At 35.9% G+C, this 21,170-nt stretch overlaps 1 long non-coding RNA gene across 2 annotated transcripts; it reads left to right on the top strand.

Moving 5' to 3' along the window:
* Nucleotides 1-167: 167 nt before the first annotated feature.
* On the top strand, nt 168-21,114 carry LOC119156528. 2 transcript variants are annotated; one of them, XR_005107178.1, is made up of 3 exons: nt 168-2,946; nt 17,657-17,735; nt 20,079-21,114. It is a non-coding gene; the product is annotated as an uncharacterized LOC119156528 (long non-coding RNA). The 2 variants fall into 2 exon arrangements; XR_005107177.1 differs by having other exon boundaries at nt 20,033-21,114.
* Nucleotides 21,115-21,170: the final 56 nt, after the last annotated feature.

The following is a 21,170-nucleotide window of genomic DNA, read 5'->3' as shown; positions in this document are numbered from 1 at the left end:
TGCAGCTGTGGCTAGTTCTGTTAAGTGGTTGAGAGCTAACAAAGAGAGAACAGCCAAGGAAGAGAGACAAGAAAGAAGCAAGAGAAGAGAGAGAGAGCATGCCCTGGGTGAGGAGAGACTAGGAGAAGGCAGCAGAGTGACTGGCATGAAGAGTATGGTTGGTATGTGATGGTAAAAGACCTTGTTGCAGCTGGCTAGTTTGGAGAGTGCTCTGACAGGATTCCATGTGTTCTGAAGAGTTTGCTGCCAGCAGTTTAGGCATTTTTCAAGTGTCTTTGACTTGGAGACCATTACTGAATTGAGTATTACAGTTCCAATCCATTTTAATTTTAGCTGTCACATTTTCTCCAGCAGATGAAGGACATATATGCAAAGAAAATAGTTCTGAAGCATAATTCTCTTTTAACTTCCCATAATTTTTGTACACGTGCTTACTGGAACTGGAGCTGAATTTTTATTTGTGTACTGGGTTTTCTCCATCATACCAAGAATATGATGGTGTTTTATTTGAATAGACTAATTCTCAAATTTCTTTTTTTGGCTGTGTTCAAAAAAATTACCTTGCAAATTCAGAAAACATTTTAGCAGTGTGCTAAGTATGTAGGAATTCAAATGTCATAAGCAATCACAAGAACACCAGAGCTGCTTTTAGGTGATAGGATGTGGATACGAGTTAGGTCCTGAAGCAAAACAACAAAGGCCAGACTAGATAGATCATTCAAAAGAAGGTAGAAAAGCAAACCGAGCTATTGTAGACTTGGTATAACAATTTAAAAGGAGACTAGCTGAGGATGAATCTTACTGGAACAATGATGCAAACTAAGTGATTTCCAGTTCTTTCCAAACAAAACTGATGTCTGTACCACAGTAGTACAAAACTGACCTGTAATTATAAACCTACCTTGAAACATACGAGTTTCAAAGTTTACAAGAAATGTGTACCTAGTGAGGTGAGGATGTGCACAGACATGAGTCATGTACAGATGAGCTAATTTTTTTTTGTCATACTTTTTGTCAAACAAATCCATAATTTTGTTTGGTCTTTAATGAAATGAATGCAGGAGAAAGAATGAAAGCATTATATATTCATAAATTAATGATTGCATCTTTGTCATTACAGTTGTCATCAAGACATAGTATACATTTGTCTGCAGTAGGCTGAAACAGTAAGACTGAACGTTCAAGAGGCTGAATGGCTCCATTGTCAATCTTGCTGAAATCTTGATCTACAGACCCCACACAGAGTACAGAATACATAGCCATTGCTCATGTATCGTTATTAAAACCCTTGCACAGGCAGTTTCTTGTGCTGTACACAACTTTCCAAATTAAAGCACATTTGTTTAAACAGTAACTGCTAAAAAAAAGCTTTTTATCTGTTTACAGGCAACTAACCAGTAATGTGAGATGAATGCAACATCTGATCTCTTGATTTTAGGTCCCCATGGGTTTTCATAGTGACATAAATATGCTGTGACACTTGACTTTATTTAAGTACATGTTACTACACCTATCTTGTATTACTAGCGAAGAAAAAGCAGTTCCAATTTTGTGTAATGTGGCTTCTTGTCTAAATGGGAGGTTATGACCAGAAAGAAAGTGTTGGTATTTTTCAGTCTCCAGTTGTAAAGACATTCATATAGCATTTTAGAGCTTTATTCATGATTGGTTAAGTATTGATCTCGTATAAATTATACATGCATTGTGAACTTTTCTGGATGGCTTGAACAGAAATTTACCTGCTGTGAAAGCTGTCATTATGCATTACGAGTTCTGGTGCACAGGGTTAAAAAAAAAAAAAGGAACCCCTCTTCCCATGCTGTTTGTTTATGTAGAATGTGAAAGTTAGCTTTCTGTTTCCATCGGCTTGCCTAAAACCAGAGTATGTAGTTTGTTCTTTTAGAGTGATCTTTTGCAAACATAGGGCTGTTTGAATAAAAAGAATGAAGCGTTTCTGTTAGATGATGATTGATCCTCTCATCTTCTATATAGCACCCCCTTTAATAGATCGGTAGGTGTCATGCTACAGATTAATGGGGACTAATTAAGTTTTCCAGTAGCCAAATAGAACTAGAAAAATGCTGTAGTTTCTGGCAATAAACAGGCATCTGATTCAAAGCACAATAATTAGACTTTCCATAAATCATAATGAGCTTTGGATTTCTTCTCATATAGAACTTCAGTTTTAAAATTACCAGCTCTTACAAAAACATATTTTTGCATGTTGTTCTTCCCATAAAGTGGTTATTTGGGGGGGAGGATGACTGGTCACCCATCCCATTTCCATGAGCAGTAGTGGTATAACAAAGTGAATATAAACCATTCTTCCACATTGTGGTCTAGTCATTCACATCCATTCCTTCCATGTGATCTCTCTGCTAAACTATTTTATTTGAGTTGGAAGGTAACGTAAAGGAAAGATTCTGAGTAACCCAAAGTCAACATAGTGAATGATGTCAGATAACGCAATCACTGTAGTGCTGCCTCTCAGAAGATGATGTGTAAAGGGAAACACAAGTTGTTTCTGCTCAGGAAACATTTGGTTGATACTTCATTTCTCAAGCAGGTCACTGGATGTTTTTATAATTTAGTGGAACAAAAATGTGGGAAGATAGGGAGATAGGCTTCTGATATTAATGCACACAAGTAGACGATATATCTTCCCAACAAAATTTTTGCTTTCTATTATGTTAGTTTTCTATGTATGAAGAACATTTTCAAATGGGATCTCATGGTATTTAAATTTCACTTAGCTGACAGCACGGATTTGCCTTCCTCTAGACAGGAGGTTAACCCATAACCAAATTTACTGCCCCACTGTAGTCTAGAAGATCAGAGGAGACTACTAGACTTGCAGACAGAAAACTGTTTTTCACTCTTCTCTTAAAGGTCAAAAGACACTAAAAAGTTCCATATAAAAACAGAGAGGAAGGCTTACAACAGGAGGTAAGTGGTTATAAATCTAGATGGACTATATGGAAGATAAATGCTTTTTGAGAAGCAATAACAAGAACAAATATCTGTAGCAAGATGAGTTCTCGTGAAATTTTTTCATATCAGTCTGGCTTATAACTGCACACTTAAGAGGAATCTTGACCAACAAGGTAAATAAAGCTGGTGTTTAAGCATCCTACTAATTCATCTCTGCAGCTGCCAGTTAACATATTAATTAGGATTGGATATGAAAACATAAACAGAATGTCATCTTTCTCTGTTCAGTATTCCCTGTTCTTTGAGAACTTGACCATAAACAATTATTCTCATCTGGAACCTGAATCACAAAAGTATCCTGGAGTCTTGCTGTGAGACAGGAACATTTTAAATGGGAACGATTCTCCGCTGGAAACCTTCCTTTCCAAAGTAACAAGAATTGCATCGTGTGAATAAGTGTTTCAGTGGAACATGCCAGAATAAGCAATTATATTGAAGAGCCTTGAATATAGGTATTAATTTTAGTCTTGTAAATTTCCTGCATCCCAGCTGTGCAACTAGTTAAACAGAAAGCTGTTCCTACAGTTTAAGCACAAGTAACTGTAACATTAAGTGAGTTTACCTTTGTCTGTCGTCACTAGATTTCATGCAGATTTTTAGATTTTTCTAAGGCTTATTTCATAATTGGAGGTGGAAGAGGTTCTATTATGGGCTTTGTGACACTGGAAGAGTCAGTTTTTGCCCCAAGCTTAATTCTCTTATTATTCTTCATCTACAGAAGAAACTCCTGAGGATGAATCATTTTGATAGGTTGTGTTGTTCCTAAAATGACACATTTTGGATCGTAGCGGTTCTTCTATATATAAGGCCAAGGGTTACCTGTGCTCTGTACATACTTTCAGTAGATGCCTGCTGTTAAGTTACAAGGCTCACTGACTTTCTACCTAAGCATATCTTGAAAGGGTTTAAGTCTCTCTATTTCACCTAGAGTTGTGGGGGGTTTGGCTTTTATTATTCCTAGCATATACATACCTTCCAAAGCATTCTAGAAATTGTGTGTAATTGCCTCTAAATGAATGTTTCATGTTCAGCTGCGACCTGGAGTTATGGTTTAAGAATGGGGTTTTAAGCATTTTTATTAAGACCAGGCTGCTGCTGTGTATTTTTAAAGTTAATGTATTTTCTCAGCATGGAAGTCATATAATTGATTTGTACATTTGAGTGGAGAGCATGATCCCACAAGAAGCCAAAATGGCCTGGCCAACCCATTTACCCTGTGAAAGTCTTGTATGATGCTGTTCACCTATTCAAATAAAAACAAACAGTAAGAACATTTCTTCACCAGGAAATTACTTTGACACTAAAAGGGTCTATTGTCTCAGAGTGTGAGGTGGGTATGTGAAAGGGTACATTGTCTTCCACTGATTTTTTTTTCTTGTAACATGGGAATAAATGGACCCTCGATAACATGTAAGGCATGGTCCTAGGAACCATGGAGTTGAGGAGCATCATCACTGAATAATGATTAATTCACTAGAATGACAGGCAGGTTGTCAGTAATTTAGAAAAAGGACTTTAAAATACATTTGGAACAAGTTAGAGAATAAGAATAAACAAGTAATCTGAGGGGCCTTTAAGGTCTTTCAGCAAAGACAGGCCTAGAAATACCTGCCAGATCACCAAATGCAATTACAAACATCACATAAATAATTCCCTTTCATAAAATATGTTTCACAAGTATGTTTAGCCCATTTTCTCTTTCAGACTAGTAATTCTGTATGCTTAATATCTTTGCTAGTATGTTTATTGTGAAAATATGACTTGAGTAGAGAACTAATATTTTGTTCTTCATTTTTATGATCGGTAGATATCGGAATATTTTGTGACAATATAGGGGAAGGTTTTTTCACAGTGGTGATAATCAGCAATGAAACAAGTTGCTCTGACTGTCAGATCTCCATTTTTGGAGATATTCAAAGTTCATTTGGACAAGGCCCTAGGCAATTTATCTGACCTTGAAATTAGAGCCATCAAATTTGATGCGGCATTGGTCTGCAGGTTGGACCAGATGATGGGATGATCCCATATGTCCCTTCCAAGCTGAATTATTATATGTTTTTTAATAATAATAAATCCAGGAAATTACAGTGTGAATCTTTCTGAGAAGGCAGTATTATTTTCTTTCCAAATGCTGTTATTTAACAGACCAACTGGAATGAGCTAAATTCCTATGGTACACAATGAGATGCACAAGTATATGAAAATCCTATATTCAAGATCTATATTAGAAACATGTACATACACATTTTTGACAAGGTGCATGCTGTAGGCTTGCATTATTGCTTTAGTTTATTATTTTAACTAAACTTATTGCTAGGAGTTTGTTGAGAAAACTGGAAAATTTGAACTAAATTAAATGAAAGCAGACTTTCTAATCTTTGCTAGTGGAGCTTAATATCATCATAAATACACTACTGAGTGAAAACATGATGACTCCTTTTGGAAAAGGACAGCAATAGCAGACAAACTGAGGTCGTGCTGTACACTCAGATAAAAGTTATTGGTGCCAGTTGTTGCTGTTCATTTCCTGTTGCATCCAGCAGCTGTAGATTGTATTTGAGAGGTTAAAGCTGGGAAAGGTTCAACCAGGCAAGGTTGAGATGTAAGAAAAAGGGAAGATGAAATGCAGATTTGGAATATCTAAGCATTCCGCAATGATCCTCTAGTTTTACCTTAACCATCATGGCACAGTATTTTTAAAGACAGCATGCTGAGCCAAATAGCACTCACAAAATTTTAGTCTTATACATGGTGTGACTCTCTTTTTGTCAGATGGAAATATAGATTCAATCATATTTAATTAATATTAAAGGATATTTAGCATTTGTAAGTAGTCTTCTTTGCCAGACCTGGTCTCATTACCAGCCTAATTCAATATTTAGCAGCTGAAGATTAAGAAATCTTTGCATTGATTCTACGGTGGATTTTCCTCTGCCTGGTCCAATGATGAATATTTCCAATCTATGTTTACTGGTGAATGTCCTTTACTGTCACATGCCTTTCCCTTTCCCTTCTCCCTTCAATATTGTGTCAACATTTGGGATGAGCCCAAATCCTAATGTGTGGTTTGACCTTCTGACATCTTAGCCCAGTGAACTACCAACTTAGCCATGCTTCCTGCTCTGGAGGGTAAAGCACAAACATCACCCTCAAGGATCTTCTTCTGCCCACTTACTATTTTTATGCCTATCAGCGATTGTGCATTTCACTGTATTATAAAAATCTTGGATGCATTTTCATTCCCAAAATATATATGTGAATCTATGTATCTGGATTTATGTTGGAATAAGAATTAAGCCTTTTGGAACTGATAACTGTGAAACTAAGAAAAATGAGGGGCAAAATACAAACTGGACTGAGAAGACAGTACTGAATATAAGATTATATTGCTCAGCATTAAGCTGAGCATTCTGAAGCATTCCGAAAACAAATATGTGTTTAAAATGATGTGATAAAATATATGTACTATATTTTATAATAAAACATTTCATCAAATTCCCATAAAAAAGCAGGGCAAATTTTTCAAGTACATTTGTCCTATTTTTTTGTTAAACAGAGACATATATTTTGATATTGCAACAGTTTGGCTTGCTTTGCCAACTAATCAAAGAACAAAAGTATTTGCTAGAGTCCCAGTAAATACTGTCTTCTGACTTTTAAAAATGGAAACCTGTAGTATATTAACACTGTGGCACTAATGGGAATGCCAAGCTCTTAGAACATTCTTCCCTAGATAAGATGGCTTCAACTTTCAACTTTTGCAGTTTCCTGTTTTCTCCTAATATTTTGAGAGAGGAAAAAAATATCTGCATTGCTTCACCCTTCCCTTGCACAGAGGCTCCAATTCAAACGCTGTTTTGTTTGAGGGTAAGAATCAATTCACCACCTACAGTAGCAAATGAGGAGGAAAACAAAAAAGGTTCCTTTTTTAACACTTCAGAATGGCAGTACCAGTAATATGCCTTCAGTAGTTTCCACAGCAGAGATCAAATGAATGAAACATCAGCAAGCTAGGATAGCACAGTCTATTTTTGGTAGTGAAGCAAGCATCCACAAAGCTCATCTGGTTCACTGGGGATATTAGAGGAAATTGCAAATACTGTAGAAGGCTATTCTGATGTCACATGCTTTTAGATGGGTTAGAAAGACAAATACTGAGTCTTTCACTTTGAATTTCTCTCTGTCAGTTGCTGTTTATCAAGCAAGGTTGTATTTTTGTCTATGTCACCCACGTGTCCCACAAACAACATTTTTTTTCAAGTACTAAAGGAGACTGTAATGTTGTAAAGTACATAAATAAGCAGTGAAATAAGTTCAAATTTTTCACTTGGTTTTAAAACATACTGTAAAGAATATTTATTGGATTAGTTTCAAATGCAAATACCAAAAAATTAAGCTTTTCCCACCTCATTTTGCTCCCACTTTTCAATTTTTAATTACTAAAAAAAAAATGGAGTTAGAGAAAGATACAAAGAAAGGGATAGCAATGAGGAAACTAAATCTTCAGGTTTAGGGGGAAAACTGGGACAATGCTCCCATTGTCAATAAGAAATAAGGAAAATAGTATTTTTACCTTTGTTTTGTGAAACAAATTTAACATTTTTCAACTACTAACAGCCTTTTCCACTGCTGAAAAGCAGTTAATACTCTGGACAAAACAGAGAAAAAGTATTAAATCTGCAGAAACAAATAACTCCCTCTTCCTCTCACAGCTGTATGGCACAAGCAGCAGTGGAAAATCACCCCCGCACTCACTGTTTAAGAATTTTAACATCGGCTTAGCTCCATAGCATTACTTCCCTCTTAGCAGAGCATTTAGAATAATTCTGCCTCTTTCCCCATGGACCTGGATCGATTCTGCCTGTGTTGAAGAGCTGATGTACAGGGCAGTACACTCCAGGTACAAAAATGTTAGTCTCTCCAAATGGTTTATGATAATGCCTAGTAAGAGACTGAACTCCCATCTTGAAGCCAGCAATCTCAAAGTATGGCAACCCAGACTGCCATATTACTTCAAATACTATTTTGTTTCATCTGTATTGGAAGGCCACAGTTTGGGAAATGAAAGGGACCTCACAGGATAGAAATAAATATATTTATTATTATTATCTTAACTTTGGCTTCAGTAGGGTTATCTAAAGAGCTAACTGCATCTGCACAGGAAATGAAATCTTTAGTTAATGGACTTAAGACAGCAGATACTGATTATTTGAGGAAGCTGACAAACAAAACCAATGTGTTCTGATCCAGTGGATGATGTTGCTACATTGGCAGCTTTATTGTCTTACAGAATGACCTCGCATATGCAGTCTGGTGAGTCAACTGGCAGAGGTTGCAAGTGCAGCATTACTGACACTGAAATGTGGCAGAGGGGAAGGAAAACAAAAATACCTACACACAGAAAGGCATGCATGTGAGGTAAATGAGGGCAAAGCAGCACCTGGAAAAGGGCAGTAAATAGAGCTTAATAGTGAGGAAAGACTACAGGAAACTGAGCACCCAAACACAGTAGAACCAGGAAGGCGTATCAAAGCATTAGGAAAGGGCCGCAGGTACAGTGTAACAAACAAGGGCACCACTGGGCATACAGTGCTTACTGATCTGTGCAGACTACAACATCAGGGCTTTTGGAAAATAGAAGCACAGTGGACATAGTATCTCTCTCTCTCTCTCTCTCTTAATCTGAGATGTCACATCAGTGTTTGGTTTCCTTTTTCCTGATACTTTCCTGATGTTTCATGTGGGGTTGGAAAAAGACCAGAAAAAATGAAAAAACAGTTATTTGGTTAAAAAAAAACATAAGTATTTTGCTAATTCATACTATTCAGAGGTTAAAGTACAGCTTGAATACTTTTTGTCTGTGGGAAAAAAGTAGGATGTGTCCATTACTTGTAGAAAACACTGAGGCAAATTCTGAGTTTGGAGTATCAGTGCCTCAGAAGGACCCTCACAGGTCTATGTGAGAATCAACTCATTTGCATACAGAGGTAAATTCTGGTGTGGATATTATACAGATATTTTACCCTGCACTTCCACTGTCTCAACAAATCAGAAACCTCAACACAATACCCTCAAAGCTGCTTTAATAACCTCCTCACACAAATACATATGTGAATGTTCAGAACACGTATTTCTGTCATGTGGTAGTAGGCATGTTAGAAAATTTTTTTTCTAGCTTAACTCTGAAGACTGCAAATATGCTTGACAACCAAGTAAATACTAAAATTTGGCAACTGGAAGTTTTAAGTCTCCCTCAAATCATGAAACGTGGCAAAATGATGAGCTGTCAACCTTGTTCTTAGATATATTAATTACAATCTTCAACTGCCTGCTGTAAACACAGGGCTAAGTCCTATACTAAGACAGTGGGAGTTTTGCTTTGCTTTCCACCTACTCAGTCTGTTTTCAGTTCCTGTTCACTTCCAGTGTGACAAAAGAAATTATTTCTTTTATCTTCTGAATTTTTCCTGGTCACCATGTGAACAAGGGAGCACTCAATTTCATGCTTTCATTAACTACTAATAAAACCACAATGGATGAAATGCCATTTAGTCTTTTAAACTTCTAGCTGGTAATATCTTTTGGATTATTAGTCAAAACTGCCTAGATCAACATGAAATATTCCTTCTGCTCCTCGTCAAATTCACTAAATAAGTATTTCTTTAAACAAATGAAAGATTTGACTGATTTCTTTTTTCGAGTAGTGTTATGTATGATCAGTCTGTCCTTGTTAGGACATATCTGGACCCAAAATCTGGAGCTATACCTGTTTGTCTATGACTTAATCTCTTGGTATCTCCACTCAGCCATAAATTCTGATGTCTTCCCAGTCCCATATCCTTCCTTTTTTCAAAAGTGACACAGCAGTCACCTAGAGGAGTCTTCCAACAGTCTCTCTGGTATGCTGATAACCCAAGAAAGGTTTTTGAATATTTCACCTACTTGTTTTCTGTTTCAGTGCTTATTTTTACTAAATCCTTACCGTGCCTAAGCATTAGGCACTCTTCTAAGACAATCCCACAGAGCAAAATTAACAGTGCTTAGAAACTTGTCATATTTTCCAAATCACTTTCCAATATGCACAGAAGAGATGACAAAAAAAGTGTCATCTTGCCGTGTTGAAGTGAATAACTGATAGTGAAAAAGGGAAGAATCTACAAATAAATTCTCCTATGCATATATGTTTCCAATGAACCTATTAGGGCTGTAAATTATTCTCTCATACTGATCAAACTGTATTTTTAAACATTCTGTGATTTTATCACTTATTTAAAACAGCGTCTGCGAGGAGTTACCAGATTTTTTTTGTGACACCTTGTGGTGGTGGTTGTATAAAGCAGAGTTCCTGGAAAATAGAAAAAATAGACTGTGGCATCCATGAGAAGACTAGGGCTATTTTTCTTTGAATTCAGCAAGTGTTTGCTTCTTGATTTGTAAAATTATGGCTGTGAAACCTCATACAAATTATGCGCAGTGTCAGGAAACCACCTTGAAAATTTCTGCAGATATTTTGTCCCTTCTGCAAGAAACCACCCTGGATGAGAAATGAGCCGTTAGATAGTATGACTTCTCCCTGCAGTGCTGCAAAAGGCAACATCCTAAAATATTTTTTTTCCCTACTAAGCACTCTGGTTTGCAATCTTATTATGTATGGTAGAGCTGAACATTAGGTGGTTTCAAAGAGGACCATTCTAAAATAAATTAAGAAAATGCAAAATCCCCAACACTGTATCTGCAAGTGACTACTACTGCTTTCATTTACAAAGGCAGATTGTAATGTTCATTCAATCTGCATATGCTTCATTGTGATCTAAGATTTTTTAAAAAATAATTCAACCGGTTTATTAAAATTAAGGCGCAAACCTGCTTAGGTTGTGGACATTTAATGACAGAAATCTTTTAACATGTCCAGACTTTCAGAGACAAATCTTTAAAAGGATAGCACTAGCTAGATTAAAAGCTTACAAATTTTTGCAAATGCCATTTAGGGTTAGAGATCGAGCCTTTAGATCCAGCAGGGCTGAATGGTATTATTTACTCTATTCTATTACTAGTTTACTATGTCCCAGTAGTGACTTAATATGTGTGTGATTGTCTTTACACCATCTTTCACATGGGTGTAATTACTGTGCAGAAGACTGATGCTTTCAAAGGACACTGCAGTTCCCCATTGGAACACATTACTGATGTACATCAAATTGGGATGTACAAAAAAATGGGAAGAAACATTTATTCCTTTTTGAGGATGTTATTCATAGTAATAAATCTACTTATGCAAGATATTTTAAAAAGAGCTAGTAATGAAAGAAAACATGGGACAAAAAGTAAATGTAGCCCTATATTTGGGCTGTTTAGCTGCTTTTTCTGTTTGAAATCAACAGGAACTGTGAACTAAAACTGGGCTGTGCCTTTTTCCCCCAGTGGCTTGTAAATACAATTCATTTGACTTTAATCTCCACCAGTAAATGTAACAGCACTCTATCAGAAGTCCAGATACTATCTCTCCAGCCTCACAGTATGTATATACATTCATAGTATCTTCATCACAGCCAGGGAAACCAATTAAAATATTGTTTCCTACCTCCTGGGAACTGACAAATACTAATTGCAGCCAGCCATATCTTACAACTCTGTAGACAGGATAGACATTTTAGAAACATCAGCAGATCACTCATGCTGATCACAGTTGGTAAGGAACTAAGCAGAGCAAAAAACACCACTGTGCTATTTTGTACTCTTAGAATAGAATTAGTAGGTTTTGTCTTACCAGGGGCAGAGAATATTTTACTATGTTCTTTGAACATAGAAATTTCATGAAACTAAGCTTTATCTGATCAATATTTGGTGTGAAAGGGCATGCAATAAGTTTAATTAGATCTATAAAAGGCAATTTGCAGATTGGAAGGAGAAATAATAAGGATTCCAAATCATAGCTTTTGCCACCAAATAAGAATACATTTACAATCATTTTGATGTTATTTATTTAGCTAGCTGTTTAACAAAACACCTAAATCTTTAAAGCCCAACACAAAGTCCCTCTGAGCCTTGAACTTACAGATCAAATCACCAAGTTCTTTTTCTAAGTAACAAATAGAAAGCTGTCATAAAAAACTGCAATGCAGAGCAACGTCTGCTTTAGGCAAAGGCTGCTCTATTGCATATTGTCATGAGTTGGCATAGAAAAATGCCCTGTTGTTACTCTCCAAGTCTTTCAAACTCTTATTTCAGCAAAACTGTTTTTAAACTGAGGTGCTGGCCTGAAATAACCTCTCTTTTAGTGATCACTCCAAACCAAACCAAAACCTTAGCACGTTAGGAAAAATATTACTTTGCTTCATTACATAGGCTGTTTGAAACTGCACCATCACGGTAAGGGTGTTTTCAAGAGGAGCTGGAATGAATACTTTGAAACAAATTTTGATCCTTGAACTCTTAAAGAGTAATAAATACATTTCATAGTAAGTAATCTCAACATCACAAAATTTCTCATCGTGGAAAATACCAGCCAACCTGAGCAGGAAGATCAGAGTACAGATATTTTACTTAGACATTATAAAATAAAACCATAGCATCTTAAAAGTAGACCATGAAGAATTTTAAACATTGTCCAAAATATTGTTCATGTAAATTTCTTCAGTTTGCAGTTTCTCACTGAGACTTACCAAGGTATAATATTACCAATATCTCAGACTGAAGCCTTTTCTCATGCATGAATAAATGTTGGCTCAAGAGATGGATTCTGACACTAACATTTTAATTTGAGGAGAACAGGATCTGGAAAGATCTAGATTATTCTCTCTCACTCTCTCAAATATATATATAAAAATAACATTATATATCACCACCATAGTTCATGGTAAAAATGCATAAGGATCTGTCTCTAAAGAGATTTATACTGTAAGGATCCTATTCGTGAAAAGTCATGAGGGAGAAAAGGAAGTAGTGTAAAATTAAAGTGAATTACTGGTTCTGTTCATAAAAAATCAGTTCTGCCTGAAGAAGCATGGAGTAATAAATTGCAAAGAACAGGGTAGAATTCTCATTATGGCTGAAATGAAATGAAAGGATATGAGTTAATAGCCAGTAGTAATTGCAAGTAAAACCTGCTTTCATTAGTTTATCTTGACATGCTTTCATAAACAGTTAAATATGATTATTTACATTTTAACAACAGAACACAAGTTAAAGTGATCTGCTCAGTCAACAGCAGAATGAGAAGTGAAACTCATGTTTTCTGGGCCAGTCACTACAAAACCCTCCAAGACACTTTGACTTTATGGTGAAATAAACAGTGTATGGTCAACTCTACAACCTTCCTTTGGGTGAACCTTCACTCAGGACAGTTCATCCAAATTCACCCACACAAACCTTTAATAGTCAAAAACTTGCCTCAGCAAAGAAGTCTGCTTGGTCTACAATCAAGAGGTGTTTTGGTGAAAGCAAGAGATAAAAATCTATCTATGATAAGAGGGGTTGGTTATTCCTTAAATCATAGCTCTGCATCTTTCAGGTGAACACATTTATCACCTCAATATCAGCACATTACTAACAGAAGCTTCTGCAGCAAAAACTTGTGTTTAAAAGTTCACAGACTGTTTTACATCAGTTTTAGCCAATAAGAACAGAGATTCTTTTACAGTTACATCAATTTACACCTGATGAAAAATCTCCATTCAAGACTAACTGAAACTACATCTTTGTACACTATGCCATTGACATTAATCACATTTATCTAAAATTCAGTGCAACTGCATGACCGCAGATTTGGCTAAATGTGATATGCATAAAGCCGATTTTTCTGGTGTCTGAACTAACAATATCTACGGTTTTCTTGGCAGACACATAAAGAGCTTAATTAGCTTGCCCTTGCAGGGAAGTATGCTGTATGCAGCATGAGAAATGGTTTTTGTGGTCAGCTTGGATCAACTTCAGACTGTAGACCAAAACAAACTCAGAAAAGAAATGTGGTTCTATTTTGCACTCAGTTTACGTTTCCCAACCCAGATAACTAATGACACATTTGATGATTTCACTGGGAAGTGTAATATGTTACTGCCATCTAGTGCTATGCAGTAGACTCAGCCTCTTCATACAACTGAAATAAAGTATTCTAATATGACAGATGGGAGTATTAGATAAAAAAATTACATTTCCTATTAGTTGATCTGTGAAGCTTAGGATACAGCTGAGTGACATGGTGACTTTTGGTCTGGCCCTGTGATCTGTCTATTTATATGGAGTAAAATAAGATTGTAACAATGAACAAGCTCCAAAATCAGTCAAGAGGCATGGTATAAACTATGCTGAAAAAGTGAAGACTGTTATCTTCAGAGACAACATCAGAAGAGTGGAGCTGCTTAATGAGCCAATAATCTCTAGCCAGGGTAGGGCTGTCTTTCCCTCTATTAAATAAAACCCCCAGAACTCTCAGGTGGCCTACAGATGGCTTCCCATCAAGGTTTTCCTGAGATCATATGGTAAAAATTTGCCAACATTTGAGACTAAGGCAATTTCTTGGTCAAAATTTAGACCCTTGACTTACAATGAAAAGAAGATAATTAAAGTTTTGCTGTTTGCTTTATGAGACAAACTTCTGGATGCTGATAAGACACTTGGAGAGAAATGATGCTGAACCATAAGAAAAGGCTGCCAAAGGAAAAACACATTTTAACTGTACAGACTCTGAGCACGGTTAGGTAGTATGTGACTAAAATAACTTTAACTGCCAGCATTGAGTACCTCATGTTTATTGATAACTATAATTGTTACTGGTGCAGTAGTAGGAAAGCTGAAATTAAAAAAAAACCAAATATTTGTGTGGAAATAGTTCCAAACTTGATCCAAAACTTATCAGAGTCCATTAAACTCTCGATTTGAATTTTGAGACAGAATGTCAAAACATATAAAGAGCACTTCAAGTATGGTTTATAACTAGCACGAAAAGTGCAGTTAAAATAGTTGCAGGAAAAGACTCATGCAAAAGTTTTTGCTGCATTCCTCTCATTTAAAACTCATTATTATTTCTCCAAATAGAGGTGCTGCTCAGGAATGGGAAAGGTTAGGGTAATTATTCACTTGGTTTGGACAGTACTGGAAAAAGTCCCACAGCTATACTCTTTTTATAGTATATTCCACAGCAAGTTGATAAATCTAATGTAAGCAGTAATATGAGCTTTAATTCAATACCCACTGAAATCTTTAAAAGTCTTCTATCTACTTCATTAGTCATCTGATTAATCCCTAAAGGTAAAATTATAAGTTTAAATTGAAATCTAAAGTTTTTAAAGGATTTAATTATTTTTTTCAAACATGGCTCAAAGGAAAAATGAAGCAAATGACATTCTCAACTCTTTATTATGGATCAAACCTGTAAATTCTTATTTATGCTTTCCTTTTTACTGAAACAACTGATCAATATCTTCATGGTTTGCCTCACTGAGATGAAGTAGTTCAATAAATTCTATAGCATATCAAAACGTGCTATTGTAAAATTGCTTTCTTTTATTGACAAAGGATGAAGTATCACAACAGCTGCTGCCAAGTGCAGTCGTTCATGTTTTCATAAGTTTGTGACAGTCTCTTGGTATTATCAGTTTTACATAATTTAGGTAGCATTCTTCATTTCACTATTTGTTGAAAGTGTATTATAAGAAGTCATTCTTTCCCAGTTGATAGAAATACATAGCTTGCAACTAGAAATACTTCAGAGTAATTTCTAGGAAAGCACATAGAAAAGCAGCCCATTGTGATTCTTTTGTGATAGTTCAAAGAGAATCCTTTTTTATTTTTAGCCACTTCTACCTTGCAATGTGCAAGAACCCTACAATAATGTCTAGCAAAATATACTTCAGTCCAACTTCATCTTATAGTGAATGGAATGCTAAAACTGGTAAGATCCAATTCAAATTTGTAACATTTGTTTCTTGAATTTAATAAAAATACTGAATAGAAGTGCTGGTGAGATCTGCAACAGCCCTCTGGTGTTATAAGAAGCAGATTACAGATGAAATCTTCATTTCCTTTTGCCCTGCATTGGACTAACATTTTATAACCTTTATAAAACAACAAAACCAGTGGAATGTTGCCTTTTTGCACTGCTGAGTGTAAGAACAATTCAGAATTAACCCCAAAGTGGTATGCTTTGTAAAATTGGAATGTGCCTACTGTTTGGGGCATCCTTTAGTCTTCTTCCTACTCAACAGCCAAAGCTGTGCCTTTACCATTGATCCTGCAAGTCATCCTCACTGCTACAATGATTTCAGGACTGAGTCATTACCTATTTGTTTTATTATCACAGGATATAGCAGTGATATATCTGTAAATAATCTCCTTGAGCAAAGGCCTGCAAGCTTGGTTTTTAAATCCTTTTCTGGTCCCTCTCCCATCCTTATGTATATGCAAGTAATCATTTAGTCTCTTCTGAGACAATGCTTTCCACATTCTAGGATCAGTATCATTTCACGTCTTCTAGCATCTGCCCAAGGTGGATGACCAATAACATTGGCTAGCAATGAGCTTTTTATTATCGGAATTCCTTGTGAAGTGGAAACCCACACAGTCAATAACTCAAACCAGGCATACAAATCTCCTGGCCTGGCAAATAATACGCCTCCCCTCAGGCTACCAAAGAGTGAAAAAAGCATCTAAAAACCTGCCCATTAGCTAGGTATTTTCTTTGCAATGTACATAACCCAAAAACAATGGCAAATGTAGTTATTTCCCACTGAAGAGAAACTATTCGCTTTTCCTAAGTTACGATCACAACAGGCTTGATATGCATTAATAGAAGAGTATGGCTTTCAAGTCAAACAATTTCCTATTGTTGCAACCACAGCAATGGAATAAGAAACCAAGTAACAGAAGTGGAAATCCTGGGAGCTGTTAATGATGGATCTGGAACTGCTTTTGTTCTGTGACCTTAATGATAGGTATGATACAAAAAGAGAGGCTGCTAAAGCATGTAGGAAACAGCTTTCTTCACATATCGGTATTAGTTATAATCAGCTTCTAGAAGAGACCGAGACAGACTACTTCACAAGATTAAAGGAAAGGACATTCTATCAAGGAAACAGAAAAAAATCTTCAATTTCTGAATAAACAGCACTACTATACTGATCCATGGGACCTTTTCATGTGTCATCTTTGCAAAGACCAACATCTTTCTTCTACAATGCACGTGATGTCATATAAATTATGCAACACAATGGTAACCGGAAAAGCTGATCCAAAAGAAGAACATCAGCAGAAATGGATTAAGCTTGAGAAGACAATTAAGCAAGGACTGTACTACAAAAATGAAATTGCTGGTCTAAAGTACGAAAAACAGGCAGAAAGGTCGTAATTACTGATTCTAAGCTCAGTAAGTCCTACCAACAAAATATGCAAAGATGTCCCTATCTGAGCCTGAAAAAAATGAAGCACATTATGATGGTAGAATGTCTTTCCTTCAGATTATATCAAAATGATAGACGGGAATGATTTGTGGCATGGGAAAGTTTGCTCTTGTCACAAGGGAAAGAGCTACTAAAAAGGCAGTCTTGGATTGTCTCAGGGGTAAAGGTTTTCCTGATTCAGATTATTTATAGAGAATTAGTTTTTATGGTGGGCGTTTCATTATTTTCTTTTTCTCTCAAAAATTCCATCCGTTCCTTGTTATTTATTTCAGATGTTCCACATGAATGAAGCATATCAAGGTATCCTTTGTAGAAAAAATCCAGCAGCAACTCAGTAAACTCACCATCACTGTAAGTAAATTCAACAATCAGAAAATTACTAACATTTGTCAAAAATATTTTGTCTTTTCCCTGCTAATCAGCTATATGCATTGGAATAAATGGCATACCTTAAAGTGAACCATCCACATTACAGAATGTCTGTATGTATAATGTATGGTGTAATGAATTTCTCTCCAACTAGATCAGAATACTTGTGAGCAGTCTGCATATTTAAAATATTTCCTGAGTTGTATCTGCCAGGAAGGATGCTTTGCATGGGAAACTGATTGCTACTTAGTTTTTATTGTACTTGCAGAACTGGATTTTTCACAGCGGCTGATTAACATTATATTTTACCAGGATTAGTATACCAAATTGTCTTCTATACTGTTAGAGTTCAATTATGTTCAGCATGACTATAATACGAGTTTCCATTCTCTGGAGTTTTTTTTCTTCTAGATTTGTCATTAGAGATTCTAAGGAAAATAACACCTTCCTTGTTTGATTAAAATATCCCAGTTTTGTGCTTTCATTGATAGAAAAGAATGTTTTAAATCAACCTTTAAAACCATATCAATCTAAGAATGTCTGTATTTATGAAAATCTAAGCCACTTTAGGATGATGATTAAATGACTTAAAAATTCAGATACAAAAAGATACAACCACACACCATTAAAATTTCAGGATATATACTTAGAGGGCTATACTGATAGATTATGTCCTTGTCCATCTTCTAAACTGTTCTTCAGATCATGCTGATTCTCCTCTGGACCTCTGATATTCTTCTGCCCAGAAAAACTGCAGGAGGTAAACCAGTATACCGTATCCCACAGTATGCTTTATATCTCCAGCATCACATTGTCCCACGTCCATTTTATGAATACAGAGGCTTCTAGAAGTAACATATGTCCAGGTTGTCAGGATGCATGAGAGCTATGGGAAAAGTGTTTTCTGTATGCAGATCATATGGGTGCATCTTCTGTGACAGTGGCACTGTGGGAGTATCCATTTTCATGTTGTTTCTTAGCCAGTTCTACAAAAAGAGGATGAAATGATGACACAGTGGTCACAGAAAATCTATTCAGTTGTCTTAGAATGTGTGCTGGGTATAAGAGAAGATTTTATTTGTTTTTCTTATACCTATGAATGTTGCTTCTACACAAACCCCTCCACCTTTATGAGTGACTTGGTCTTTATGTTACTTTATTTCTCTATGGCATACAGTACTGTATAAAAACTGATACAGAAAAAAAGTGAATTCTGCCTTTTTCCATCCCTTGCCATTTTTGTTAATATATATCAACCAGTGGCCTGTACACAATAACAGATGCTGAGAGCCATGAAACTGTGACTGTTCAGCGCTGAGATTCTAAAATATCATCCTGATGCATAGTGAAGCATCTAGACTGATTTAAAAAAAACAACAGAAAACAAAAGAACAAAACCAAACAAACCAAACTGCCCAACATTATAGTATTTCAGTCAATCCTAAAGTTGGTGTCAATCAGCACTACCTCCTCTGACTCCCATGTAATTCTGACAATATGAGCCAACTGAGACTGGTCCTCTTAATGCAGTAATATGGAGAGTATCATGTTTAAACACAGCTCTAAAAAATGCCAATTCTCCTTTTGGCTGCCCTTCTCCATTTTTAACAGAGCAATGAGGAAGGAATGGACTGTTTCCTTACTTTCAAATTACTTTTCATGTAATTTCCTTCAATTGTCTGTTCTTGTGGAAAAGAAAGGAATTTTAAAGCCAGTGTTTTCAATGAAAATTGGAAAAGATTGAAGATTAATCTCTTTACAGAAAAAATATAATTGGAAGGCAGTTTCTTCAATGAGGAGTGATTCAATAAACAACATTCATCCATTTGAAGGTATAGGATCTTTTAGTATAATTAGAATGCATTCATTTTACAACTGAGTACCTTGTGTCTCTGTCCTCCCACCTTTGGGTGTTGTCTTTCAACATGCTGTACAACAGCTGCCTAGAAGGCACTGGGGCAAAGCTCGGGACATTGCATGTATCAATCTTTACCTTTTGAACCATTCTGAGTTTTGTTTCATTGGAAAAAAAAGTGCTTTAAATAAGAAAAACTGATTTATGAATCTAATGGGTTAATCCTTGCTTAAGCAATTAATGTTATTCCCACTTCACATTCCCTTGAGATTTGAAAAGTTGAATAATTTCTTGCTTCACATTCTAAATACTGAAGTATATAGCTTCTTGTAGAGAAATGCTTTTATATTTTCTTCCAGAAATGACTGGAAGTACGAGTTTGATCTTTGTATATTATATGTGGTGTCCCTTTGATTTCTTTTAGATTGCACAATACCATACAAGTGCAAATTCTTTTTGTATAATTGCAGTAATTATCGGGAACGTCAGACTTTGCAATAAACTGTTGGAGGTGGAAGAAATCTGCTCTTGCAGGGAAGATTTGTTCCGAATTTGCCCCAGAGAAAATGGAAGGATCTGCATGCTTAGCACTAAAGAAATGATTACAGTGATTATAGATTTCTTAGTTATAGAACTCACAGAACAAAGGTGCCTTTAAGAAAGATTTAATGTCTCACTGTGTGTTTATTCCTGTATTTGCCTGTTTGATTTACTGTATTTAAGACTTTCAAATTATAATGTGTATGTAATGCAAGGGATGGGAAAGAGTGAACTGGTAAAAATCAGAACATTTCTACTATTTTAAATGGAGCAAGAAAGATTTATTTCAGCTGAAAGTCTGATTATTGAATTCTAACCTCTATAAGCTGTGGATATTCCATCCAATTCTTTTTAATAATTTGCCTGTCTAAGGAGCTTTTCAAAACAAAGTGATCATCAGTCGAAACAAAATAAGTATCAGTTTCTTTATTCAAAATTAGAAATAGCTTCTCCGATGCAGTTTGGCTTGATAAGAGTCTGATGTCTCCACATGCAAAACATACATAATGAAAGAGTTATTGGTGGTATTGTCTCTATCCCAGAGAACAATAGTATTGTATTTGATTAAGGCTCAGTATGTGTTTACTGCTGCCTAAAGGACTGAAAAATTAGGGAGCATATTTGTCAAATTCCAACTTCATAGAAACAGAGGAAGTAGAGGATTGTAATAAAGCAGTACTTCTCTTACAACAGAAACACCACCAGTGTAGGTTCCACTAGTGCTTTAGAGTGGTATCCCTCTCTACTTCATTGCTGACTTTTCTTGTTAGCTGTATATGAAATAGTACACATTACTTTCATGGAAGAAGTTCCATTTCATGATGGTCTTACAAGACAAACAGAGAATTTCTTTTCACAATATTCATCAAGGATGTCATTCTTGGCATCTGAGGCGGAGGGAGGCGTTATGCTTTGTACATTTGCAAGAACATTTTTTTTTCCTTACTTGCCCAATAACTGCCCTCTGCCTGCCTCTCTTAGCTCAGTCCATCTGATTTTTCATTACATCTTTATTTTTTTCT

Source organism: Falco rusticolus, chromosome 1 (genome assembly GCF_015220075.1).
Source record: "Falco rusticolus isolate bFalRus1 chromosome 1, bFalRus1.pri, whole genome shotgun sequence".
Lineage (NCBI taxonomy): Eukaryota > Metazoa > Chordata > Aves > Falconiformes > Falconidae > Falco > Falco rusticolus.
The sequence above is the reverse complement of the archived record's forward strand: the minus strand, read 5'-3'. Positions and strand labels throughout refer to the sequence as shown.